Source organism: Colius striatus, unplaced genomic scaffold, assembly GCF_028858725.1.
Source record: "Colius striatus isolate bColStr4 unplaced genomic scaffold, bColStr4.1.hap1 scaffold_37, whole genome shotgun sequence".
NCBI classification, from domain to species: domain Eukaryota; kingdom Metazoa; phylum Chordata; class Aves; order Coliiformes; family Coliidae; genus Colius; species Colius striatus.
Genome location: NW_026908521.1, coordinates 916926 through 941006, shown reverse-complemented (window position 1 = coordinate 941006; position 24081 = coordinate 916926).

The following is a 24081-nucleotide window of genomic DNA, read 5'->3' as shown; positions in this document are numbered from 1 at the left end:
GAGCATTACTTTTGAGACGGTAGGAGCCAGCGAGGTGGATTGGAACCAGTCACGCTCATCGTTTTTGTTCTTACTCTGTGCTGCTGATGCGTGCTCAGCAGCCTTCTTTTCTGCCTGATGTTGCAACAACTCATTGTGCACTATGCTCCAAAACTTCCCTAACTTTTCAGCTATCTCATCGTCCTCCAGGGTAGCTTCCCACAGCAAATGCCCAAATCTACGCCATTCGCTCAATTCATGCACTGTCTGTGGATTCTGAAACACTCCCTTAGCATACCCATAAGCTAACAACTCTGGTAGGTCTTTTTGCAGATCTATACCCTTTATCTGCCGCTTCTGCAAGAATGCAGTAAATAAATCATATGCCGCTTGCCTTTCCACACCTATAGCATTCAATTTAGCATTGTATGATTGACTGTACTTGACTAATAAATGGTAACATATGTAACTAACAATAATATAAAGGTAACTAAACATAAGGTAAGCATAACCATAGTGTGAGAGAAAACTAACTGAAGGCCGAACAGATGGGGTGATATTTTAGACACAATAAGGCTGATGTTTTAAGCACAATAAGGATGGTGTTTAAACACAGTGAGGTTGGTGTTTAAGTTGTTACCAAAATGAAACTTTGAGGCCTTATGCATAGTGCGTGATGCTTAGTATTAACTATTTGCCATGAATTGTGGCACGTACAAAGCATTTGAAAAGGTATAGAAGTGATGATGATGTGACAATAAATTGGAGCTGATGCACATCAGATTGGCGTCTGGTCACTCCCGTTTCGCGCAACAAAGAAGAACCCCTGCACAAAGAAAAAGAAACCCTGCAGAACAGGCTGCCCAGAGGGCTTGTGGAGTCTCCTTCCTTGGAGGATTTCAGCACAAGCCTGGACACGTTCTTGTGCGACCTGATCTAGGTGAACTGAATTCTGGGGGAGGGGGTTGCTCTAGATGATCTCTAATGGTCCCTTCCAACCCCTACCACTCTAGGATTCTATGATGTCACACAGTCTAGATGCAGTACCCAGATGTGCTGTGATGTCACAGAGCACTGTTGAGGCATCCAGAGGTGATGTGATGTTATAGAGAACTGTTGCCATGCCCACGTCTGCTGTGATGTCACAGAGTCTCATTTCAGTGCCCAGATATTGTGTGAAATCTCAGAGCACTGTGTGTCCAGTGTCCAGATGTGCTGTGATGTCACAGAGCACTATTGCAGTGCCCAGATGTGCTGTCATATCACACAGCCCTGCTGCAAAGCCCAGATGTGCTGTCGCGTTACATAGTCCTATTGCAGTGCACACGTCTTATGATGTCACAGAGTACTGTTGCCTTTCCCAGATGTGCTGTGATGTCACAGAGCACTGTTGCACTGCCTAGTACTAGGACGTCGCAGAACCCCACGACAGTGTCTGGATGTGATGTGATGTCAAACACTCTTGTTGCAGTGCCCAGATTTTCTGTGATGTCCTACAGCCCCGTTCCAGTGCCTAGATATGCTATGATGTCACGGAGCAGTGTAGCACTGCCCAGATGTGCTGTGATGCGACGCACACCGCACAACCTCTGCAATGCCCACATGTACTGCTATGCCACACAGTCCTGTTGTAGTGCCTAGATGTTCTCTGATTTCACACACCCCCTTGTCATGCCCACATGTGCTGTGATGTCACACGGTCCTGTTGCAGGGCCCAGATGTGCTATGATGTCACGGAGCAGTGTAGCACTGCCCAGATGTGCTGTGATGTCACAGAGTACCACTGCAGTTCCCACTTGTGCTGTGATCTCACAGGCACCCTAGCAATGTCCTCTTGTGATAGGATGTTTCAGAGCACTGTTGCAGTGCCCACGTCTGCTGTGATGACAGAGTCTCGTTTCAGTGCCCAGATACTATGTGAAGTCTCAGAGCAGTGTGTGTCCAGTGCCCAGACGTCCTGTGATGTCACAGAGCACTATTGGAGTGCCCAGATGTGCTGTAAGGTCACACAGCCCTGCTGCAAAGCCCAGATGTGCTGTTGTGTTACACAGTCCTGTTGCACTGTGCACATGTTCTGTGATGTCACAGAGCACTGCTGCCTTTCCCAGATGTGCTGTGATGTCACAGAGCACCGTGCCAGGGCCTAGTGATGCTGTTATATATCACAGCAGTGATTGAGTGCTCAGATGTCTTGTAATGTCACAGAGCACTGTAGCAGTGTGCAGTTGAGGTAAGATGTTATAGAGCACTGTTGCAGTGCCCAGATGTGCTGTGATGTCAGAGAGTCCCGTTTCAGTGCCCAGATATGATGTGAAGCCTTAGAGCACTGCTACAGTGCCCAGACGTCCTGTGATGTCACACAGCACTGTTGCTGTGCCCAAAGGTGATGTGACGTCACAGAATACTGCCGCAGTGTCCGGATGTGATGTGATGTCACAGAGCCCCATTCCAGTGCCTAGATAAGCAATGATGTCACAGAGCAGTGTAGTGGTGCCCAGATGTGCTGTGATACAATACACACAGCACAACCTCTGCAATGCCCACATCTCCTGCAATGTCACACAGCCGTGTTGCAGTACCTAGTTGTGCTGTGATGTCACAGAGCACTGTTGCAGTGACAACGTCTGCTGTGATGCCACAGAAACCCGTTTCAGTGCCCAGATATGATGTGAAGTCTTAGAGCACTGCTACAGTGCCCACAAGTGCTGTCATGTCACACAGCGCCGCTGCAAAGGCCAGATGGGCTGTTGTATTACACACTCCTGTTGCAGTGGACACCTGTGCTGTGATGTCACAGAGCACTCTTGCAGTGTTCAGTTGTGCTGTGATGTCAAACGTCCGCGGAAGAGGAAGACGGAGCACTGGAACAGGTTGCCCACAGGGCTTGTGGAGTCTCCTTCCTTGGAGGACTTCAGCATAAGCCTGGACACGTTCCTGTGCGACCTGATCTAGGTGAACTTGATTGTGGGGGAGAGGGTTGGTCTAGATGATATCTAATGGTCCGTTCCAACCCCTACCATTCTACGATTCGATGATGTCACACAGCCTGGATGCAGTACCCACATGTGCTGTGATGTCACAGAGCACTGTCAGAGTGTCCAGAGGTGATGTGATGTTATAGAGCACTTTTGCCATGCCCACGTCTGCTGTGATGTCACAGAGTCTCTCTGCAATTGCCACATGTGCGGCAATGTCACTGAACCCCATTGCAGTGCCCACGTGTGCTGTGATATCCCCATGCAGTGTATCAGCCAGCACTGTGTCACATTTGCAGCTGCTTTCCTGAGGGAGCTATCTCCATTCCCACTCACTGGGACTCCTCAGCTCCCATTGAAAAAATACATGGTATCGGTTAAGCTCTACCACTGAGTATGGGAGCTACAAGAAAGCAGGAAGGCAGACTCCACCTATAGTGGTAAGTAGGTCCCATTGTAGTCTATCATCTTGCACTGTGTCACATTTGCAGCTGCTTTCCTGTGGGACTTATCTCCAATCCCATGCACTTGGGCTGCTCAGTTCCCATTAAAAACACACAGGCTGCCAGTAGAAGTTATGCCACTGCGTGTGGACACTACAAGAAAGCAGGTACACAGACCCCAACTACAGTGGTAAGTAGGTGTGGTAGTTTGAGCCTGGCTGGATGCCAGGTGCCCACCACACCACTCTGTCCCCCACCTCCTCAGCAAGCCAGGGAAGGAGAGAAAATAAGATGGGAGTCTCGTGGGTTGAGATAAAAGCAGTTTAATAAAGAAGCAGCAAAGCCGCGCGCGGGAAGCAAAGCAGAAGCAGATAAAGCTGTTCCTCTCCACTTCCCATCAGCAGCGATGTCCGGCCACCTCCCGAGAAGCAGGGCTGCGGTACGCGTAGCGGTTGCTTTGGGAAGGCCAGAAATGCATCTCGCCTCCCCTTCCTGCTCCTCTCCCCCAGTTTATATTCCTGAGCTGATGTCTTAGGGTATGGAATATCTCCTTGGTCAGCCTGGGTCAGCTGTCCTGGCCGTGGCCCGTGCCAAGATCATGCCCACCCACAGTTATTGGTGAAGGTGGGGGAAGGAATGCTGGAGGGACAGCCCTGATGCTGTGCGAGCGGTAGTCATAATATTGATATCAACAGTAAGCACAGCACTGCAGGAGCTGCTGTGGAAAATCACTACCGTCCCAGACCCACTACAGACAGTCACAGGAATGCAGACATATTACAAACACTATTGTTTCTGTGTTCAAACGAAACACACAGTAATATCAATCATGAAAACATCTCCTTCTTTTTTCATAAAGTGTATGCTCAAAAGACCTTGTAAACTCTTACAAGGGCTCCAAGTTTTCTGCATGTCCAATATGTTCATGTGGCTGCACAGCTTCTGAAGTTGTGTTCTATGTTCTGCATTGTCAGTTCCCAGACCTGTAGGCAAAACCTCAGATTGAATGTCGTATTTGTTAACTGACATCTTCAAGTCTGGAAGCCTGGTAACCTGGACCTTGGATGACAAAACACATCAAGTTGAAACCATAACTCATCAGTAGTCTCTCTCTAACTCTAAGCTACTCTAAGTGAAGCTTTAAACATGTACCCATTTATTGACACCTGTAAGTAATTGGTTTTCTCCCAGTGTCCCAACAGGCACGTTCCCATGTTTAATTCTTCTCCAGATATTGCCATCTTTTTCATCATAATAATGTCGTAAGGAACTCGTAGTTAACTCCATGTAACACAACCAAGAGAGCAACCAAGTAAACAATCTGAGCCCTGATTACACAAGTTACAGCTGAAATACACACCACACAGAATAACTTCCTAGACCAAAACATAGAAGAAAACTGCTGGGGGGACACAGTTAGAAAAACTCTAAACAAAAGCATGGCAATCAGAAAAAGGCTGAGATGTGCCATATAGGAAAGGAAGCTGCTAAAGAGAATTACTTCCAGTAATTCCCCGTTTCCACTTTATTTTTCATCTGAAATTGACTGAATGGTCAGATGGAAAACAGCATCACACATTCCAAAACACTAACTAACTGTACTCTTGGACAGGACCAAGCAGCCACAAGAGGCACGTCACGATCCTGAGATGGAGGGGTGGCCTTTCTGATGAATTTGTCCAGACAATTAAAAAATAACCAACTCTTTAAGCAAAACTCATCTCTAAGTCAATCTCCTACCAACAAGGTTTTGGGAGAATAAGAGAATGCTGAGAGGAAACACTCACTGCACGGAGGGCTGTTACCTTCTAGTCAGTCTTACTGAGAAGACTATTTGCCAGTGCCCTTATTACAGGCCAGGGAACTGACAGAACAATACAAACATGGCACTGACTGTAATATTTTCATTTCAGGAAAACCTGAAGAGTTGGCTCTGAGAAAACCAATAATTAAAACAATTTTAATAAGATTATTGCCATGCCTGAGATTATTGCCATGAGAAGTTATCTCAGTTTACCACAGAATGGCTGTGGCTGGAATGGCCCTCTGGAGATAATTTCATCCAAACTCCCTGCTCAAGCAGGGACACCTAGAATCATGTACCCAGGACCACATGCTGGTTGCTTCTGCTTATTTCCAAGGACAGAGACTCTACTATCTCTGAGAAACCTGTTCCAGGGGTCAGACGCCACCACAGTAAATTATCCAACAGTATTACCTGAATACCGTGTGGAATCAAATTGAACTTGGAACGGACAGAAGCAAAGAAAAGAACAGGTGCTCTTGGTAAAGGAGTTTAGATACAAATATTTTGTAATGCTGCAATTCTATACCTCCCATTGGGTCAATCCCAGTTGTGTTTCCCAAGGTCAGTACTACTTTCGCTTTGTGTAGTTCTCCTTTAACTGTTTGATGAATAGAATTAGTTACCTAAGGAAAAACAAAGTCACTGCACTTGAGATGAATTCCAACTTAACTTTACAATAACTGTAATGAAACAAATCTTCCAAGCTTAAAAATGACACCAGTATTAAACAAATAAAACCAGATTTTGTTACTCATTAAGGAAGGAGCTTCCTGAATGGGACAGTACTCAAACACAGTTTCATTTACAGAGGCTACCCTTCCCCTGTTCAATCCCCACAGATGCAAAAGCAGCAATAACGTTTTCTGGAAGAAGATACGGAATTCAGAAGAATTGAAGAAAAAAAATCGCATAAATCTCACTTGATTTTGCAGGAAAACAAACCAAGAAAGCTGACTTCTCAGAATCTGGCCAATAGTAGATATTTCTTGTCAATACTAATGAGGAGTTAAATTTGAAAACTAAGTTTGCAGTTCATTACTGCTTTCTTACAGAAAATAACACACAAAGAGAAATAAAAGAACATACCATTGAAAATCTGATAAATATTACCTTTGGGTTCCACTCCAGTTCATTACCAATGGGTGTCACTCTACAAATTCCCCAGCCTGAGGTGGTAGACACTGAAACTTGGCAGGTGAGTGAAGCACCTGGTAACTTTGGACTTGACAAGTTCTGCCTTCATCTATATAGTTAATTTTGACACTACAGAACATATTTTCCTTCTCTTTTGGGGAAATATCTAGCACCTGAGCCCTTCAGAGTTGGAGAGGAATCAAAGAATTATTATAGTTGTAAAGTTTCTTCACTTCCTTGTGTCTAAAAAAGATTAAACTTTCACAGCACAATCTTCAGTGGTGTGTATGTGGAGCCATTCTGGCTTCCCTTCAGTACAGGCAGCATGTGAGAGCTTTTAAAAGAACAATTTGTACAGCAGAGATTTTTTTGCTAGTTTTCATGGTGGGTTAACTTTAACTTAGCAGTAAAAGTTCTAAACTACTTTGTATTAAAAAGTGCACATGAATAATTTAAACCAAAAAAAAATCCACATTTTTACCGAGAACAACTGTTTTCTGACATAAACCATGAAATGCCAGCTTCTCCACATTTTTAACAGCAATCTTATTACCAGGTTCCTTAAAATACCCATTAATTCCTTCAGCAAGAATTGTATATTGGTTCTTCTGCTGATCTACTATTTGACCAAAGTAGTTTGTTGCATTTACAACGTGGAGAGGCAGAATCTGAAAGCATAAAATACGTTATAAAGACAACTGATGGTTTCTTAAGTTAATGAGACGTTTTCATGTTGAAGGTGACCTACCTCTTTCCAGCCTAAAGAGATGACAAATACTGCTGTACACATGCATTTCAGAAGATGATGACCTCTTATTACTCCAAAGATTAGGAATAATCCTGAATGAATGAATCCTTATGAATGGTAACTGTCCATAGCCCAGTCCAGACTGGACACAAGTTTATAGAGCAAGATCTATTAGGTCTTGGTGGTATTCCACTTAAATGAACACTAGTGAACTACAGTATTACCTGTCAAGCTACTAACCACTAAGGCATTTCACATCATCCAAGCTTAATTTTAAGTGTTCTCCAACCTTACAATGAGATTTAGAAGAACTGACTGGGGAAGCGTGACGCCTTCCCTCTTTTTGCACGGAAAATGCTTGACATAAGCTATCAAGAACACCAATTCACAAAATGCTGGCTGCATTTCATCCAAAGGCTCATGCTAGGCACAAGTACTGAGATACAGCTGAGTGTATGAGGCCAGACAGAAAAGAAGACCAGAAAGGTAATTTCCACTTACTAAAACCCTAAAACTCTCACAGTGCAACTAGAGATTCTTAAAGGAAAGCAACATGATACCGAGTTCTAAACAAAAGAGACAGTGAAGACTTATCCAATTGACAACTGATTTGTAAGACATATATCCAGGCTCTGCAGTCAGCAGAAGCAGAACTAGATGAGGAAAGAGGCCACAACTGCTGTCTTGAGTGCACAAAAGGGAAGTACAAGTTTATAACAGGAGTATTATGAAATCTGTCCAGGTTTCAAGCACTCAAACTGTATCTATAGGTTATCAACGAGTTTCAACTACCAGCTGCCAACAAAAGCTTATTTATTAGGCAGAAATGGAGTGACACCAAGGAATCCACCCAGTTTTTATTGTCTATTCTCACAACCTATGATTTTTGGGAATGGGGAACACCCATTGATTGCATGACTTGAGCGCACCTGAATTCTAGCTAAAGACAGGACAGGAAGAAAGTGTAAGCAGTTCATCCAAAAAGGAAACCACCCAGCAGTTCTCAGATCCAAGTACTAACCTTGAAAGGAAGCACCAGTGTCTACACATCTGTCCTCAGCAATCATTATCCAAGGTGGAGACGAGACAGACTCTACAGTACTGCTGTACAGGAAGACTATCTAGTAAAGTCGGGACTGAAAAGCCAAGTGAAGGGAGTTTTGACATACAAATTGTTACTGAGATGTGAAGAACCACTATAGCAAAGTCAAACCAGTAACCAGGAAGGTTTCATGACTATTTAACTACTAAAAATGGCAGTCTGAATGTAACAGGATTCTATCAAAACTGTTTTCAACACCACAATGACACCTTAGTAGGAAGCAACTGCTCCATCTAGAAGAGAGAATTTATATCCCATGTCTATGGACGGTGCAAATAGAGAAAATATTTGGTTCGATTGACAAGGCCAGAATATACTCATTTTTCAGGAAGTCTGCATCAACGTGGCAGAGAAGGAAAAATCCTCCCTTCAACTCTTGTTAAACAGGCATGATCTTCCACTGCAACGTTTCTTCACTCCAGAGGATTGTGTTTGCTCTACTACAGAAATAATGACATTTACAGGACCTTTAATCTTTGCCTATTTTGGTTTATGTTCTAAATAGATAGAGGAAAGGAATAAACACAACAAATGCCCTCTTCCCATAGAACATGAGCCTCCAATGCAGGAGAAAACCTAAGGTAAACTCAGAACCACCTACAAAACAATTTTAGGTCAAGCTAAAGATTAAGTGAAAATCTGACACACACTTAAGCAACAGAGAAACTAAAAAAGCTAAAAATCTCCCAAATACCCAAGAGATGTGGGATATGTACTACATTAACATGAAGGTAATATGCTAAGGAGGTATTTAAGATGTGTTCTTGGTACACCAAACCAAGGGAAAAAGCAATAACTGTAACTTACCATCAGATATCCAGGTGTTTGTGTCACTGCATCTGGGATATGCTGGGGCACGTCTATTTGTAAATTAACTTGACGACGATCCAGACACACTGTTCTGTTTCTACATATTTAAAAACTGGTTTTAGAACAAAGCCCTTTTAGTTGTAAACTATTTTTGATATGGCTTACAACATCTTTTAACACTAACATTTCATCAGCCCTCAGTATTCAATTTCTGTTTCAAGTAGCACCAATGACTGGAGATTAGACAGAAGTGGCCAAAAAGCTCTTGTTGTAAAAGTTTATACAATAAAACCAAAATCCACCAGGAAACTAGTTTCAGAATAAAACAAATACTAACACTGAATTTTGTGTTACTTGCAACAAGGGTCATCCACACGAGAAGGAATATCTGAGGGCTTCATCCAAGGCCCTGTTAGAATCCAGTTAGACACAGCTCAGAGAAGTCATCTACTTACCTAATCTGGAGGGACAGAAGACAACAGAGGAGAGAGCAAAGCATAAGCCTTGGGCAATTATGGGCTAGAGTACTAATCAAAAAAGAGCCTGAAGTTCCCTCAAGAACACTTGGGCAGGAATGACAATGAATTATGATATCCTGTCAGGCTACATGAGATTGGTCTCCAGAAAATGTTGGTATTTTGATTTTCGTAGCAGTACCTAAGAAGAGTGAAACTGATGCAAAAGTAACCACAAGAAAAAGAGTCATGAGCAAAAAATGGTTTCATGAAAGTATCCAACAGCAAAATTAGGCAAGAAAACAGAAGCAGCCATGATTGAGGCATATACCACCTTCCTACACCAGTATGGGTGGTAAGAAAGCTTGGCAATTCCTTACCTGCAAGTCCCAAATGTTTTAAGATGGGTACACAGTGGCCTTGACAATTTCTGGTATTCTTCATCTTTTAGCACCTTGGCAGTCAAACCAGGCAGTTCTGGGGGAACTTCAGCTTCTGCCTGCTGCAAATAGCGGAGGATCCCAAGTGCATCACACTCGTTGTTTTCTGTTAACAGAACGACTGACTTTGCCTTTGTGTTCTCTTGGTCTACAGAAGAATCCTAAAACAAATACACACGTATTTTTAACAGCTTCTGTGTATCCACTACTTTGTGATCAAATGCACTATTAACCTGGTAACGGTTTGTCAAACCTTTATCGCATTATACACACTTGTAAGGGTACTACTTGAAGCATGTGAAGTGTGACATCACTTTAACAGTGGCTGTTTCCATCTCTCCATCCACTGATTTAAGAAGTAAGAAAAAAGGTCCTTCCCCAACCACTTTGTCATGGTTTGCCATGACAGCCTTTTCTGGTGAGGGGGAAGGGGCTGTAAAGATGGCTCCTGGAAGAAGTTGCTCGCAGCTCTCCCCAGCTCTGAGCCAGACCCACTGCTGGGGCTGAGCCAATGAGCCTCCATCATCACTTTTTAAGAGAAGCCTGAAGAGGAGGTTTCTTCCTCCATTCTTCTTTCTTCTGCCCTTTCTTCTTCTGGCTGGTGGTGGTGCAAGGAGTAGGAACAGTGGGAGAAACAACCATGCAGACTCCAAGGTCAGCAATGAAAGAGAGGAGGAGGTGTGCTGGAACAGAGACCTCCCTGCATTCTATGGAGAGAACTGGGGAAGCTGAGGTTTGTTTGCATTTCTTTAAAGACCCTACAGCAGCGGTAGAGACTCATTTTGCTAAAGCTGGCCCCAGTCCAGGGGCAGCGATTCACTTCATTAATGGCCCCGAGCCAGGGGCAGTGATTTCCTTCTTTATCACTATGGCCAGAGCAGGCCGTGTCCCGAAGGAGGGACCCAATATCCACAGCTGTAACTGTGGGGAGGAACCATATTGGGATTTATCAAAATGAGACAGAACATAGTTCAAAATGTCATCATGAATGCATTCTGTGTCAGACATTCCTGTCAGCCTTTCTTCTAGCTGGCAGAAGGGCAGGGTTTGGGCTGTTTTTAGCAGAAGTAGTTAAATTACAAATTCACAAACCTCCTTTATCCTTAGAAGTCAAGATATTTTAGTTTGTTATATCTTAATAATTAAAACCCCCACTTACCTGTGTAAAATGATGCTCACCCGATGAACCATTTCTGCCTCATCTCCTGAATTAGTGAATGTCGGCACCTTCTGAAGATTACTGTGGGTAAAAGCCAGTATTTTGAGTAACACAGCGGTTCTTTCACTGTCCATACAAGGCTGTACAACCTAAAGGTGGATACAAACCAGAGGGCTGGTAATTCATGTAATCTAGACATGCTTTACTGTGTGTTTCTTCTTTTAAGAAGCACGAAGCATTGTTATATGCCAAAGAACATCGGTACATCGTAAATCTCCTGTTGAACTTACAATGCACAATATACAATTCTCACAAAGGGTGTGAATTTCTGACAGCTTCCAGAAGCAAAATTAAAACCCATCACAATCAAAATCTCACATCAATATTTTCTTATACATGTGATTTTTGATGATTTGTCAGTGTTGAAGTTTCTCATTGAAGTACCACTGAAGAAGTTTCACACTCCATAAGCACAGTGCACTACCTCAGATAGTCTTAAACAAAAGCCCCAAAACATGGACATTTACAGAACTATGAAGAGAGCCTCTGCACCTCCTCATCAGTGTGGGATGATGGCCTGACTGTCAGATCTGCCTCAAGAATTCAGCCATCCACTGTCCCGACCAGGGGAAAAGGAAGTCCCAGACGCAGGAGTACACCGCGAAATGAACTCTGGCTCTTTTTGCGTGGCCAAGGAGAGGATATGAGGAAGTGGGATGGTGAACCCACTTTTAAGCTGGAAGCGCGTGTACGTGAACTAAGGGGGAAGACAGCTGTTAGAAAAGGACCTCCCAAGAGGGCTGTCAGCAGAGTGGCTGCCAAAACAAAACAGGACCATCAACAATCTCCCAGACATAGAAGAACTGCAACTACTTCCTTCGATGCCAATGAGGAGACTTCAGGTCTGCAATTGCAAGGATCAGATAGCGAATACTCTGATGAAGAACAGAAACAGAGTGTCCCTGCCTCCAGCCAGGAGGAGGAAAGGGATGACCGAATCTACTGGACTGTGTGGGTTCAATGGCCTGGCACATCAAACCCACAAAGGTATAAAGCCTTAGTAGACACAGGGACACAGTGTACATTGATGCCATCAAGGTCTAGAGGCACAGATTCTGTCTGGATCTCTGGAGTGACAGGGGGATGTGAAGAATTATCTGTATTAGAGGCTGAAGTGAGCTTAACAGGGGACAAATGGAAAAAACACCCCATTGTGACTGGTCCAGAGGCCCCTTGTATTCTTGGCATAGATTACCTCAGGAGAGGGTACTTCAAAGACCCCAAGGGGTATCGATGGGCTTTTGGTATAGCCACTGTAGATACAGAGAAAATCAAACAACTCTCTAATTTACCTGGCCTCTCAGAAGACCCTTTTGTTGTGGGATTGCTGCAAGTTCAAGAGCAACAGGTGCCAATTGCTACCAGGACAGTGCACCGGAGGCAATATCGCACGATCCGAGATTCCCTGGCTCCCATCCGTGAGTTGATTCATCAACTGGAGGCTTCTGTCGGGGTAGGGCGGAGGCCGGGGCCGGGAGGGAGGGCGAGCGAGTTGGCTGGTCGGCCGGCCGGTTTCTCTAGGGCTTGCTGGCTGGCCAGCAGTACCGGAGCTAGCTCCCGCCGAAGCCGCTGATAGTGCGCCTGATGCGGATCGCGGCAGACACCCCGACGGCGCCCGCCGAGGCGCAGCGGGTCAAGGCGGCGGCCACCCACTCCGCGAAGCAGGAGGAAGCCACGGCCGGGGATGGAACAGCGGCGACCACCTCGGAGCGGCTGCCAGACGAGGAGCCGGCAGTGCCGGAGGAAGCGGGCGGACGGGCGGGCTGGCACGGGGGCGCCGAAGGGGCGGCTTGCTGCACGTTGGCGCAACCCGTCGCGGGCGCCCGCAGCCGCAGCCCGCTCGCCCGCAGCCGCAGCCCGCTCGCCCGCAGCCACCACACTTTATGACACTCCTAGTGCTGCCACTGGACAGCTGCGGCTCCGACGCCGACCTCGCTCCGCAACCTCAGCCGACGACTGCCTCAGCGTTGCCCTCGGATACACACACTGCTGTGGCCGCCGCCGTCGCGCCTCCGTCAGATCGTCGTTTTGGCTCTCAGCGCCGCCGGTGGCCGCTCTGCGCCGACGCGGAGATCTGGCCGCTGCTCACGCTGGGGCTGGAGAAGATCCTCCTGAGCAGAGCCCTGATGTCTCAGACGTTTTGGGCGCGATCGCAGAGCAGTCCCCTGCCGGTGAAGAACGCCCGCCATCTCTGGACCGGACCCTAGCAGTGGTGTCCAGCAGTGAAGCTGACAAAGATGGAAGCTCTTAAGACCATGTTGAGAGCACTGGGCAATGCGGCATGGAAGCAGTGGGATAAAAATTCAGCAGAAGCCACTTGGCTGGTCAATAGCAGAGGTTCAACTCACCGTCCTGGTCCTGCCCAAACAAAACCACTACATACTGTGGGAGGAGACAAGGTCCCCGTAGTGCACCCAGGGAAATGGCTGGGGAAGGCAGTATGTGTTGCACCTCCCATGGGAAAAGGCAAACCCATTTGTGGGATTGTCTTTGCTCAAGGGCCTGGCTGTACTTGGTGGGTGATGAGAAAGGATGGGGAAACTAGATGTGTACCTCAAGGAGACTTAACCTTAGGGGAAAAATAACTTGTTATGTGAGTTATCTGTTGTAGATGAACTTTGCAAGAAAAACCGGACAAGTGGACAAACCAAGCCGGTGCTGGTGCCCAACACTGAACATACTGTTTCCCCTGGCTTGGATATCCATCTTGATGGATGAGACAGAAGTTATGGCCTGCTCCAGTGAACATCTACAGAGGATGAAAGATATAAGAATGTTGTTTGTTTGTTTGATGCAAGATGCAAGAGGGAATACAAGAATGATGTTTGTCTGTTGAAGAGTGGGGGTACTGGTTAATGAGAGTATATAAGAATGTATATGGATCGTTAAGATGGTTTGTCTGAGCATGACATAAATGGTATGGAATAAGGGGTGGAGACTGTAGTGGGTCTGGGATGGTAGTGATTTTCCACAGCAGCTCCTGCAGTGCTGTGCTTACTGTTGATATCAATATTATGACTACCGCTTGCACAACATCGGGGCTGTCCCTCCAGCATTCCTTCCCCCACCTTCACCAATAGCTGTGAGTGGGCATGATCTTGGGAGGGACTATGGCCAGGACAGCTGACCCAGGCTGACCAAGGAGATATTCCATACCCTATGACATCAGCTCCGGAATATAAACTGCGGGAGAGGAGCAGGAAGGGGAGGCGAGATGCATTTCTGGCCTTCCCAAAGCAACCGCTACGCGTACCGCAGCCCTGCTTCTCGGGACGTGGCCGGACATCGCTGCTGATGGGAAGTGGAGAGGAACAGCTTTATCTGCTTCTGCTTTGCTTCCCGCATGCGGCTTTGCTGCTTATTTAATAAACTGCTTTTATCTCAACCCACGAGACTCCCATCTTATTTTCTCCCCTTCCCTGGCTTGCTGAGGAGGTGGGGGATAAAGTGGTGTGGTGGGCACCTGGCATCCAGCCAGGCTCAAACTACCACACCTCCTTTCTCCCAACTGTTTGGGAATTCTGCTGCAATAACATACCCTTTCTGTAACAATACTTTAGAAGAGCTACAATCAGATTTTTATCAAATAGCTCAAACATTTTCAAATGACCATTTCCCGCTGAAAGAGCATCTTTGTTTTCCTATTCAAGACAGATGTTTTTGAGAAACTGAGAACTACCTCTCCCACAATTGTAATGTTATATCCACACTCCATCTCAGGAAGTCCAATACCAGAACAGAAAGAACAGTCTGAAGAGAAAACAGCAATAGTCCACTGGATAAAGAAGACATACCATCTAATTTATAACTTGATATTTGCTGCTACAAAGGCACATTTAACAGCTTCACATACAGCAAATTGGGCAACCTGTTTCCACTAAGGAATTTCTCTAGCTTATCACAGCTAGAAGCACAGCCCTTTAGTCTTATCACCAATTTTTTAACAGATAATATTAGAAGGTTAATGATTTAAAAAAAATCTGATACTGATACATCCTTGTCAACATGGAACTTGATGCTGTTCCTCTTAGAAGACTGTGATCAGCTCCTTCTTCTATCTGCACTGTCATTAGGACCCAAGAATCCAAGAAAATGCTTCCAAGACTATTTGATCATTCACTTCTGCCTTTCATTCTACTGTTTAAACAGTGCTGCTAAGAGGAAAAATGAAGTTTCTTACAGACAAGACCTTAAAGCACATTAAAGACCCCTACACTGAAACCACCGCTACCAAATGGAACAAAAACAAAAGTCAACTGCTTTGGAAACCATCCACAGCAAAAGACAACAGCATAATGGAGCAGTAGCTTAGACCAGGGCAAGACAGGCCTCACTGATTAAAGAAAAAAACAAGGCAAAGTCTGCTTTGACTGATTACAACTCCACTTCTCCAATACTTCATTCTGCCAGAAGTATACAAATGTGGGGTTTTCAAACTTCATTTTCTTTTCAACTCTACCACTGGGGTTCAGGAAGGTGTTTGTTTTCAGTGGGTGACACTTGCTTTCAAGACACTTGCACAATTGAATAGTATTTTACCATCTGAACATTTAAGCTATTTACCTGTTCAGGAGCATCAGAGAACAGCACCTCAACCTCATCAAGAACAAGATGGCAAAGATTACGAAACAGCGGGTGACGTTCAGACAGTCTCAGGAGGCAATATGGTGCAGGCACTATTACCTCACCTACAAGTCGGTAAAGGACAACTGTTAACATTAATTTACATTCCACATGACACACTAGTTTTATGAAGAAGGTCTCAACTGCATTTCAGATGCATCATCTTGAAGTTATGGGAAGGTTTTTTTGGTTGGTTTTGGTGGTAAGGTATTTTTGTTTGGATATTTGTGTGTGTTTGGATTTTTGGTTGGGGTTTTTGTTTTGTTTTGTTTTAAATAGGGACCATATAACTCCATGTTCTGACTTCTAGTCAACAGTCATTTTAGTTCGCTTCTATTTCTTTACCCCTGTGTGTCTTTAAGATCTGAGTACGCAAAACTGTGTTTTTGAAACACTGAAGTCTTTGTTAACAGCTTTACAGAGCAGGATGTCATTTCATTTCCCAACAAGACCATGGTAGAACCAGATCGACAGAAGGTAAATATCTAAACACATTCAAGCATAGCCTTTAGTAGTTTGGTTTTAACAACAAAATAATGCCAATATTGTATCTTCATTTCTTACAGTTTTATGCAATTAAGACAGCCTACATTGCATTCAAGTGTCATTAAGACGACAGAAGTATTCTTACATCTTTGGATTTTCACACTTTTAGCTGCTTCTTTGTTCTGCCCAAGCATTAACAACATTGGATGAAGCTGTCTGGAGCATCTTTGGTATGTTTTCAGTAGCTCAAAACCAAGTCGTGCCTTCTTCCACCCAGGACACAAGATAAGTGCTAGTGGCTAGGTGTGCATGTACAAAAGAGTTACAGTAGAGCATGAGACAACTGTTTAGAATCTTAGTCATTTTACTGTTTCAGAATTTAGGGCAAAACTAAAATCTGCAAAACAGGCCTTTCAATGCTTCAAACAGAAGCTTTTAACACCATATCACCTCTTAAATGCAGATGGTACAGGCCCGAGGAACCGTGCACCAAGCTGGAGACAAATGGATGTGCAGCAACACACGGTGAAAGGTCCAAAAGTTTCATAGAAGCAGAAACATCTTGTCTTACTTGGAGCTGTGTGAGCCATTTTCAGTGGTCCCTTACAGCCTCAGTAAGTCTATGTTTCTGTGATCTAATGCATTAGAAAATGAATGACAATGTTTTAAAAATCAAACCAGACATTTCCATTTCACTATGTAACAGCCCCTTAAAAATCAAGCTTCATCAAGTATCCACGTGATATGACATTAACCACTTGTTAGATATTACTTGATAAATAAGTTACAGACTGCCACACTCATGCAGTCCATCTCTGTCAATGTCTAAGCAGATGGCCTAAATAACCTGGGAAGCATCATGAAGATACTCTAAGATTCCATCAGATGCACCCATTCTCAACATGCACTACCTTTTGGATCATTCATTGACATTTGCACCTTAGAACACAAAGCCTGCAGTACTCTAATATATACATCCTCCACTCCTGTTTCTCAAGGTTTGTAGCAACTGCTCGACTGCAAAAGTGTAAGAATTGGTGGAATATACAGGAAAGAATTATTTCCCTGACATGAGATGGCAACTACATCACATCCTTGAGCTTTTGGTGGCCAACAGTAAGATTCAGTGGAGTTACGGCCTAATCTTTTTTTCCAAGTTCCTACAGAAAGAGAAATAAAGAGTTCTACCTGAAAATCGTGTGCTTGAAACACCAACAAGGCAACACAAAGCAATGAGCAATTTAAAAGCCTTTGACCCACTGCATAATACATTTCCTTAACACACAATATGATAAGAGTTCTTCTGGGATGAGGACTTAAATTCTTACATCTCATTCAAATGCCATCATTTGTAGCAGTGGTTGATAGATCAGATGAAACTGTACAATTCTACAGTCTCTCTGAAGCATAATTTACTCAACCGTATGAACAACCTCCTACACATTCCTCAATCAAAATTACCTACTATAGTATTTAGTATCTGAAAGTTAAGGTATGATACTAGTCTTAAAAATGCTAAATGTAATGTATTACGTTAGCATTACCCTTTCCAGATCTTCAAGAAGTGGTGCTGTTTCCAGAATTGATGGTGGCTTCATTTTCTTGCCAAGAAAGACAAAGTTTCTTTCTTCAAGATTTTGAAAACTCTGAAACCATATGAAATAGATGACAAAGGCAATACTTAGTTAATGGGTTTGAGCTTACATCCAACTTAAAAACTATTTTTTTTGAGAAGAATTAGCCAAAGAAATGTAAACACAAATGAAGTACAACTCACACACACGTCACACAGAACAGTGCTGAGACTCCTACTGTCCCCTGACTTGCCCATTACCTCTGTTTCTTGCTTTTTTTCTTTTTGTCTCTTCCCCTGCATTTTTTTTTGCCCTTCATATTTTCACAGAGGCACCACCAACTTTGCTGGCTTGCTGAGCTTTGGTCTGGTCTTGTTGCTGATGTGGCTGGATTCAGTCCCTGGTGTCCCTCCACAGAGTCCCTCCACAATGACCACTCTTGTAGCCTCAACACTACCCACACCTCCACATATATGACACACGTTTGCAGAGGTTAAATGGAAGTTATATCCTGGAATTACCTGTTGCTCATTTTCAGTTCTATGTGTGTTCAAAGGATCAGAATTTAAGCACTGCTGAAGCCTGAGAAATATACAAATATTAAATTCAATGGAAATGCAAAAGGAAAGTGTAATCGATAAATATCACCAATATTTCTAAAATGGTATGAAACAGTTCACCTACAAAATATCTCTGATGTATTACCTGTGCCAACAAAAACCCTCAAATATGAAAGAAGAAATCAAAAAGTACCATTTTGGATGTAAAATTTACTATTAGGTTTTAGGTATCTGAAAATAACCCAAAGGTTTTTTTAACCAAGACAATTGGTGGGTTCCTCAACTTCAGAAGAAAATCAGATGGGACTGCAGGAAAAAGGTGTCTTAAAGTTGCAAAAACATGAAACAATGTATCTTTGCAACAGTTAAAACTTGAATTAAAAACACCCCTCAGGTTGTTTACATATGCAGCAAGTGATTTGCAGCATAATAAAAGCCTTGCACAAGTCAACTTAGTCAGATTTCATTCAGCTGGAAAACTTTATCAATCACACTAAGAATAAAAGAAGGCAACTGAATATGCTGAGTGTGCAGAAACGTACTGCCTCATCACAGCCTTGTTTTCAAGCTACTGTTTAGAAAGAATTGCTATTTTTACTGTCGTCTGGATAAGTATCAGCAGCTTCTAATGGCCTCCTTCCCCAATACCATGTGCACACATCTTGTCTTACCCTCTGCCCTTTTAGCTGTCTAAGAAGAGTAACTGGAAACATACTACAGCTCCTAATTATCTGGCTAAACAATTGGTTCAAATATGTAACATACTGTACCATACCTGTCTGTGTGAACTGCTGGATTTTCCTTGAAAGGCAATCCTGGGATTGTTTGAACAATCTATCAAGAAAAGACAAACTCTTTTCTGGCAGTAAAATACTGTTTAAGAGCAACATTTTAGAAAAAAAAGATTACTGAGCTCAAGGTGGTTTTCTTACCTAACCGAATTTTCTTCATTAAGAATCAAGCATGCAACAAGAACATCAACCACACAGGAGAATCAGTTCATGTTCACTGCTCAAGCTATAGCTTCTGGCAGCTCTTTCTTTGAAGAATCCGCCCCTGTATTCCCCCAACAACTACCAAAAGCTGGCCACACAAAACCACTACACATCTTCACAGCACTAGAGCAAGTGAGCACAAAAGGAGACACAACCTGTTCAAAGTCCATCGTTGCAATCTAAAAAACCAAAACCACCAGAACCACAAACTTGAAGGACAACGTTCTCTTTTAACTAGATCAAGAGTTAGTCCCAGATTTGTTACAGAAAAGGACGTGATAGCTGACTACAGTAGTGATTCAAGTCTGTTTTAAACAAGACAACTCACAGAAAACATTCAAGTCACCTCTGTGTAGAGAAATCCCTCTAAACTCAAATCAAACAGTAAGGTATCACTGATCAATGCTACAAGTTATTTCAACAGTATCTAATTCTTTTCAGCATATCAACAAATGACCCTGCAACTCACCTTTGTCTTATCAAGTACAAAATGCTTTAGAATATTCCTGCATCTGCTGATTTGATTGCTCTTTGTAAAGTCTGATACATAGGCAGTGTTTGTTAGGATACCTTTTGTTCCACTTGTTGGATTCCAACTGATACAGTAGGTCAATATATCCAGGTAAAGACAAATGATGCACTGCATGAATGATTGCTGCCAACACACACGGTTCCCACTTGTTTCAGGATCTGTTGATACCTTCTGCTGGAGCAGCACTGTCCTCAAATCAAGTGCAGGATTAACAACTTTCATTGGAAGAGAGTCAAGATTTAATGATGTTTGAGTCTGCTGAACTCACTGCATTCTCTTCAGCTTGCTCAAAATGAGCAAAGCTGCTTAAGACGAGATCATCATTAACGCATACCTAAAAAACGCAAGTCTTTGACTGACCAGAATCAACAAGCAAGTCACCATCACATACTGCTTTAGAATTTATTTGAAGCTGGAGACAACAGGAAGACATATGCAGTATGTACAAATGCTTTCTGAAGAGTACTCATTCCAGGGCAGGAAAGTTGGTCATATCTTCCTCTATGTTCTCCAAACAGGTGTTACTTACCAGTTTCATGCTTTTGCCTAAAATTCTGTGCTCAGTTTTCTATGAGCTTTAAACATTTTTAGAAAAACTATCTTAGTTTTATGTCCCTTTGATTCAGAGTGCATCCAAACCTGGCAGGAAAAAACAATATTCAACTTCAAAGTTCTCACTGGCTCAGAGAGAAGTGACACTTGCCAACTGTGATTCTGAACAGAGAAGGTATTCAAATTAAGATGTAATCCAAGTTATTGTCTACAGTGAAGACCACAGCTCTAATGTTAAAAGTCTTGGTAAAATACTCCAAATGGCAGCAGTTTTCAAACACATTTATTTTTGTCTACTACGCAGCTGCTTAAGTCTGACAGTAGCTGCAGCAGAGATTTAGCAGGAGTTACGCACTTTGGTAAGTGCAACGAGCTTTCTTCCTTTCTCCCAACTGTTTGGGAATTCAGCCTTATGCACATATGAACTTGTATTTATTTTCATAACACCATGCAACTGCCTTCTTCAAATATCTTTAAGTGTATCACAAAGAAGGACAAGAGTACAGTAAATTCACATAGTTGTTCATCTGAAGTACTTGGGGGACTTCATTTGCTTGTCAATACCTTCCAAAGCGCTTCACAAGTTTCCACCTCACAGAATTCATTCCAAAGTTCACAAACAACAGATTTAGAAAATAAATCTTCTAATAAGTTAATGATTGCACTTCTACTGTATATGGCAAATTACAAAATTCACTTGCAAATAACACTTTTCGGTCTTAAATTTGTCACAAAGTTATAACTTCTACAGCACAGTGCACAAAGAGGTTTGTAGAGATCAAAATATCTTACCTTTTCACCTTTTATTGTCACATAAAGGAAAACATCAGATGTGGTATCTTCTACAGCACATACTTTGGCTGTCGTCTGGGTAGTAGCAACTGAGTGATGGTGTTTCAAGGACGCAGCTGCCTGTTCTTTCCTGCTCTTCTCCAGCCCAGTGTTTCCTCACTAACCCAGCATCTGGAAGAGCAAACAATGGGTGTTTTAAAAGTCTCCCTCTCACTGTAGTGGTGACAAGTTTCTGTTGATCTCCTGGGGACTTTACTTTGGCTTTGGTTTGACATTTTGGCCACCTGGACTTGAGAATTCTCCCTCCCTTTTCCACCCTCCTTTGCACATTTGTTGCCTGGGATTCTCCCTTTACAGTTCTTGCTGGACATTTAGCCAGACTCTGTGCTCTGCACTTGAAACAACCACCAGATGATTTCTGATGGAACCTGAGGCTCTCTGCAGTGGCCTGATGCAAAGGCAATTTGCATCAAAATTCCTCCAAAATCCTTTTTTTTCCTCTCTCAGAATTGCACCAAAACCTCATTTTATCCCTCAGAACTCCCCCAAACCCCACTTTTTCCCCTCAAAACGCTTCCAAAACTCCACTTTTTCCCTCAAGATGGCACTTTTTTACCCAGCAGTTCCCAAAAATCCCAATTTTTCCCTCAGAATAGCACCCAAAACCCACTTTTCTTCAGAAAATACCTCCAAAACCTCACTTTTTCACTCAGAACTCCAACAAAACACCACTGTTTCCCTCAAAACTGCACCAAAACCCCGCTTCTTCCCCCAGAAGTTCCCCAAAACTGCACCTTTCCCCTCAAAACTCTACCAAACCCCACTTTTTCCCCTCAAAACTCCACCAAAACGCCATTTTCCCTCTCAAAACACCACCCAAACTCCACTTTTACCCTCAGAATTTCCACAAAACCCCACTGTTCCCCTCAAAACCCCACCAAAACATTTGGTTTTTTCAAAAATCCACCCAAACCCCACTTTTTCCCTTTAAAAATTTACCAAAACCTCACTTTTTCCCTCAAAACTCCACCAAAATCCCACCTTTTCCCACAGAAATACCCAAAATTCTCATCTTTTCCCTCAAAACTCCACCCAAATCTCACCTTTTCCCTCAGAAATGCCACCCAAACCTCACTTTTCCTCTCAGATTTGCCCCCACACCTCATGTCATCCCTCACAACTCCCACAAACCCGCACTTTTCCCCTCTAAATCCCAACAGAAAACAACTTGTTCTGAAAGAATAAAATGAAATAAAATGGAGCCGGTGAGGCTAAGTCACAGCAAGGCCGACTAGGCCACGAGAAAGGATGATGAAACCAACCCTGGCCATTGCATCAGAAACCGCAGGGGCTGAGAAACATGTCTCAGAAAATTGGATCCATTGTCCCCACCTTGCCAGCAGGGCACCTGGGTTAAGGGGAAGTTGTGTGCGTGTGTTGGAATTTTCCGTCCCTCATCCCCAGCATATATAAACCCCTACCTGCAAAGCCTCGGGGCCGCCTCCTCTATCTCCTGCGTGAGATACGAGACGGCCCGGAGCTCCGCAATAAAGCTCACCTCTTGCTTTTGCAACAAGCCGGTCTCTCGTCTTCCTTGGGGTGTTCGCCGTCCGGGCTTGGAGCGAAAGCCTGCAGCTTTCAACATCACGACCAACAGTTTTTACACTCGTTGAGGCAAGGGACTGAGGATGGAAAGGACGAGCCCAGCGGTCCGTGAGGGCCGGGGCCGGCGGTGTCGGCGCGGTGTGTGTGGGGGGGCTCCGGAGACACCGACCGGGCGCGGGAAGCGGCTGCGCGGCGGCGGCTGCGGATGGAAGGGGCGGGGGGGGTCTGGCTCACTCCGTGGCGGCGCCGGTGGCGCAGCCGCTGTTACTCTCTCCCGTGTTTTCTTTATCTCCCCTCACATGCCCGATGGTGTCGAGTGTAACACGGGGTCGCCCTCCCCCACTCTCCTCTGATCATCCTGCGCTGCACCCCGGCCCGACTCCGCCCGCTCGGCATTCCCCTGCGAGTCGTCCCAGGGGTAACTCGGCGGGTTGGGCTCGAATGGGAAGCAGCTCTCCCGCGGGGGCTCTGCTCCGAAGCCCCTTCGCCCTTCAAGGTCCAGCGGCACGTATCGGCCGGGCTCGGCTATACGGTCACCCAGGGCACGGCGTGTTCCCAATTTTCACGCTTATTGCCGTCCTTGCTGCATAGGACCCGAACCCCTTCGTCGCTCCGCCGTGGCGCCCAGTCGGTATATCACGTCCTTCGCGTATCACGTCGGGGTCACCATTTGCTGAAGACGACGGGAGACAAGCCCACCCTGCAGTGCAACAAGTCTCAACTTTATTTGCAAAGATACAACTCTTTTATAGATACAATAATCAGGCTCATACATATTGCAAAAGCTAAGCTCATCATTGGTTCCCAGTTAGGTGCAAACCTCACCCTTGTTTCAACATACTCCAGATACGTGTGGCTGCTTAACCCAAACTAAGCTCCTGCTTTCTCATCCTGTTATCATACAGCTCTCTTGCTCTCACGGCCTTGAGCAGGAGTCCAATATCTTATCGCTTAATGCTTACTGCCTAACCAGCTGTATTCTATCATGTCCTCTTTTCTCTAGCCAAGCCTCCACAAAACTCCCCACATAGGTGGGATCTGCCTTCCTGCTTTCTTGTAGCTCCCATACTCAGTGCTGTAACTTAACAGACACATGTATTTTTTCAATGGGAGATGAGGAGTGAAAGAGTGTGGTATTGAAGATAGCTCCCACAGCAAAGCAGCTGCAAATGTGACACCGTGCTGGCTGATAGACTGCATGGGGACCTACTTACTACTGTAGCTGGCATCTGCCTTCCTGCTTTCTTGTA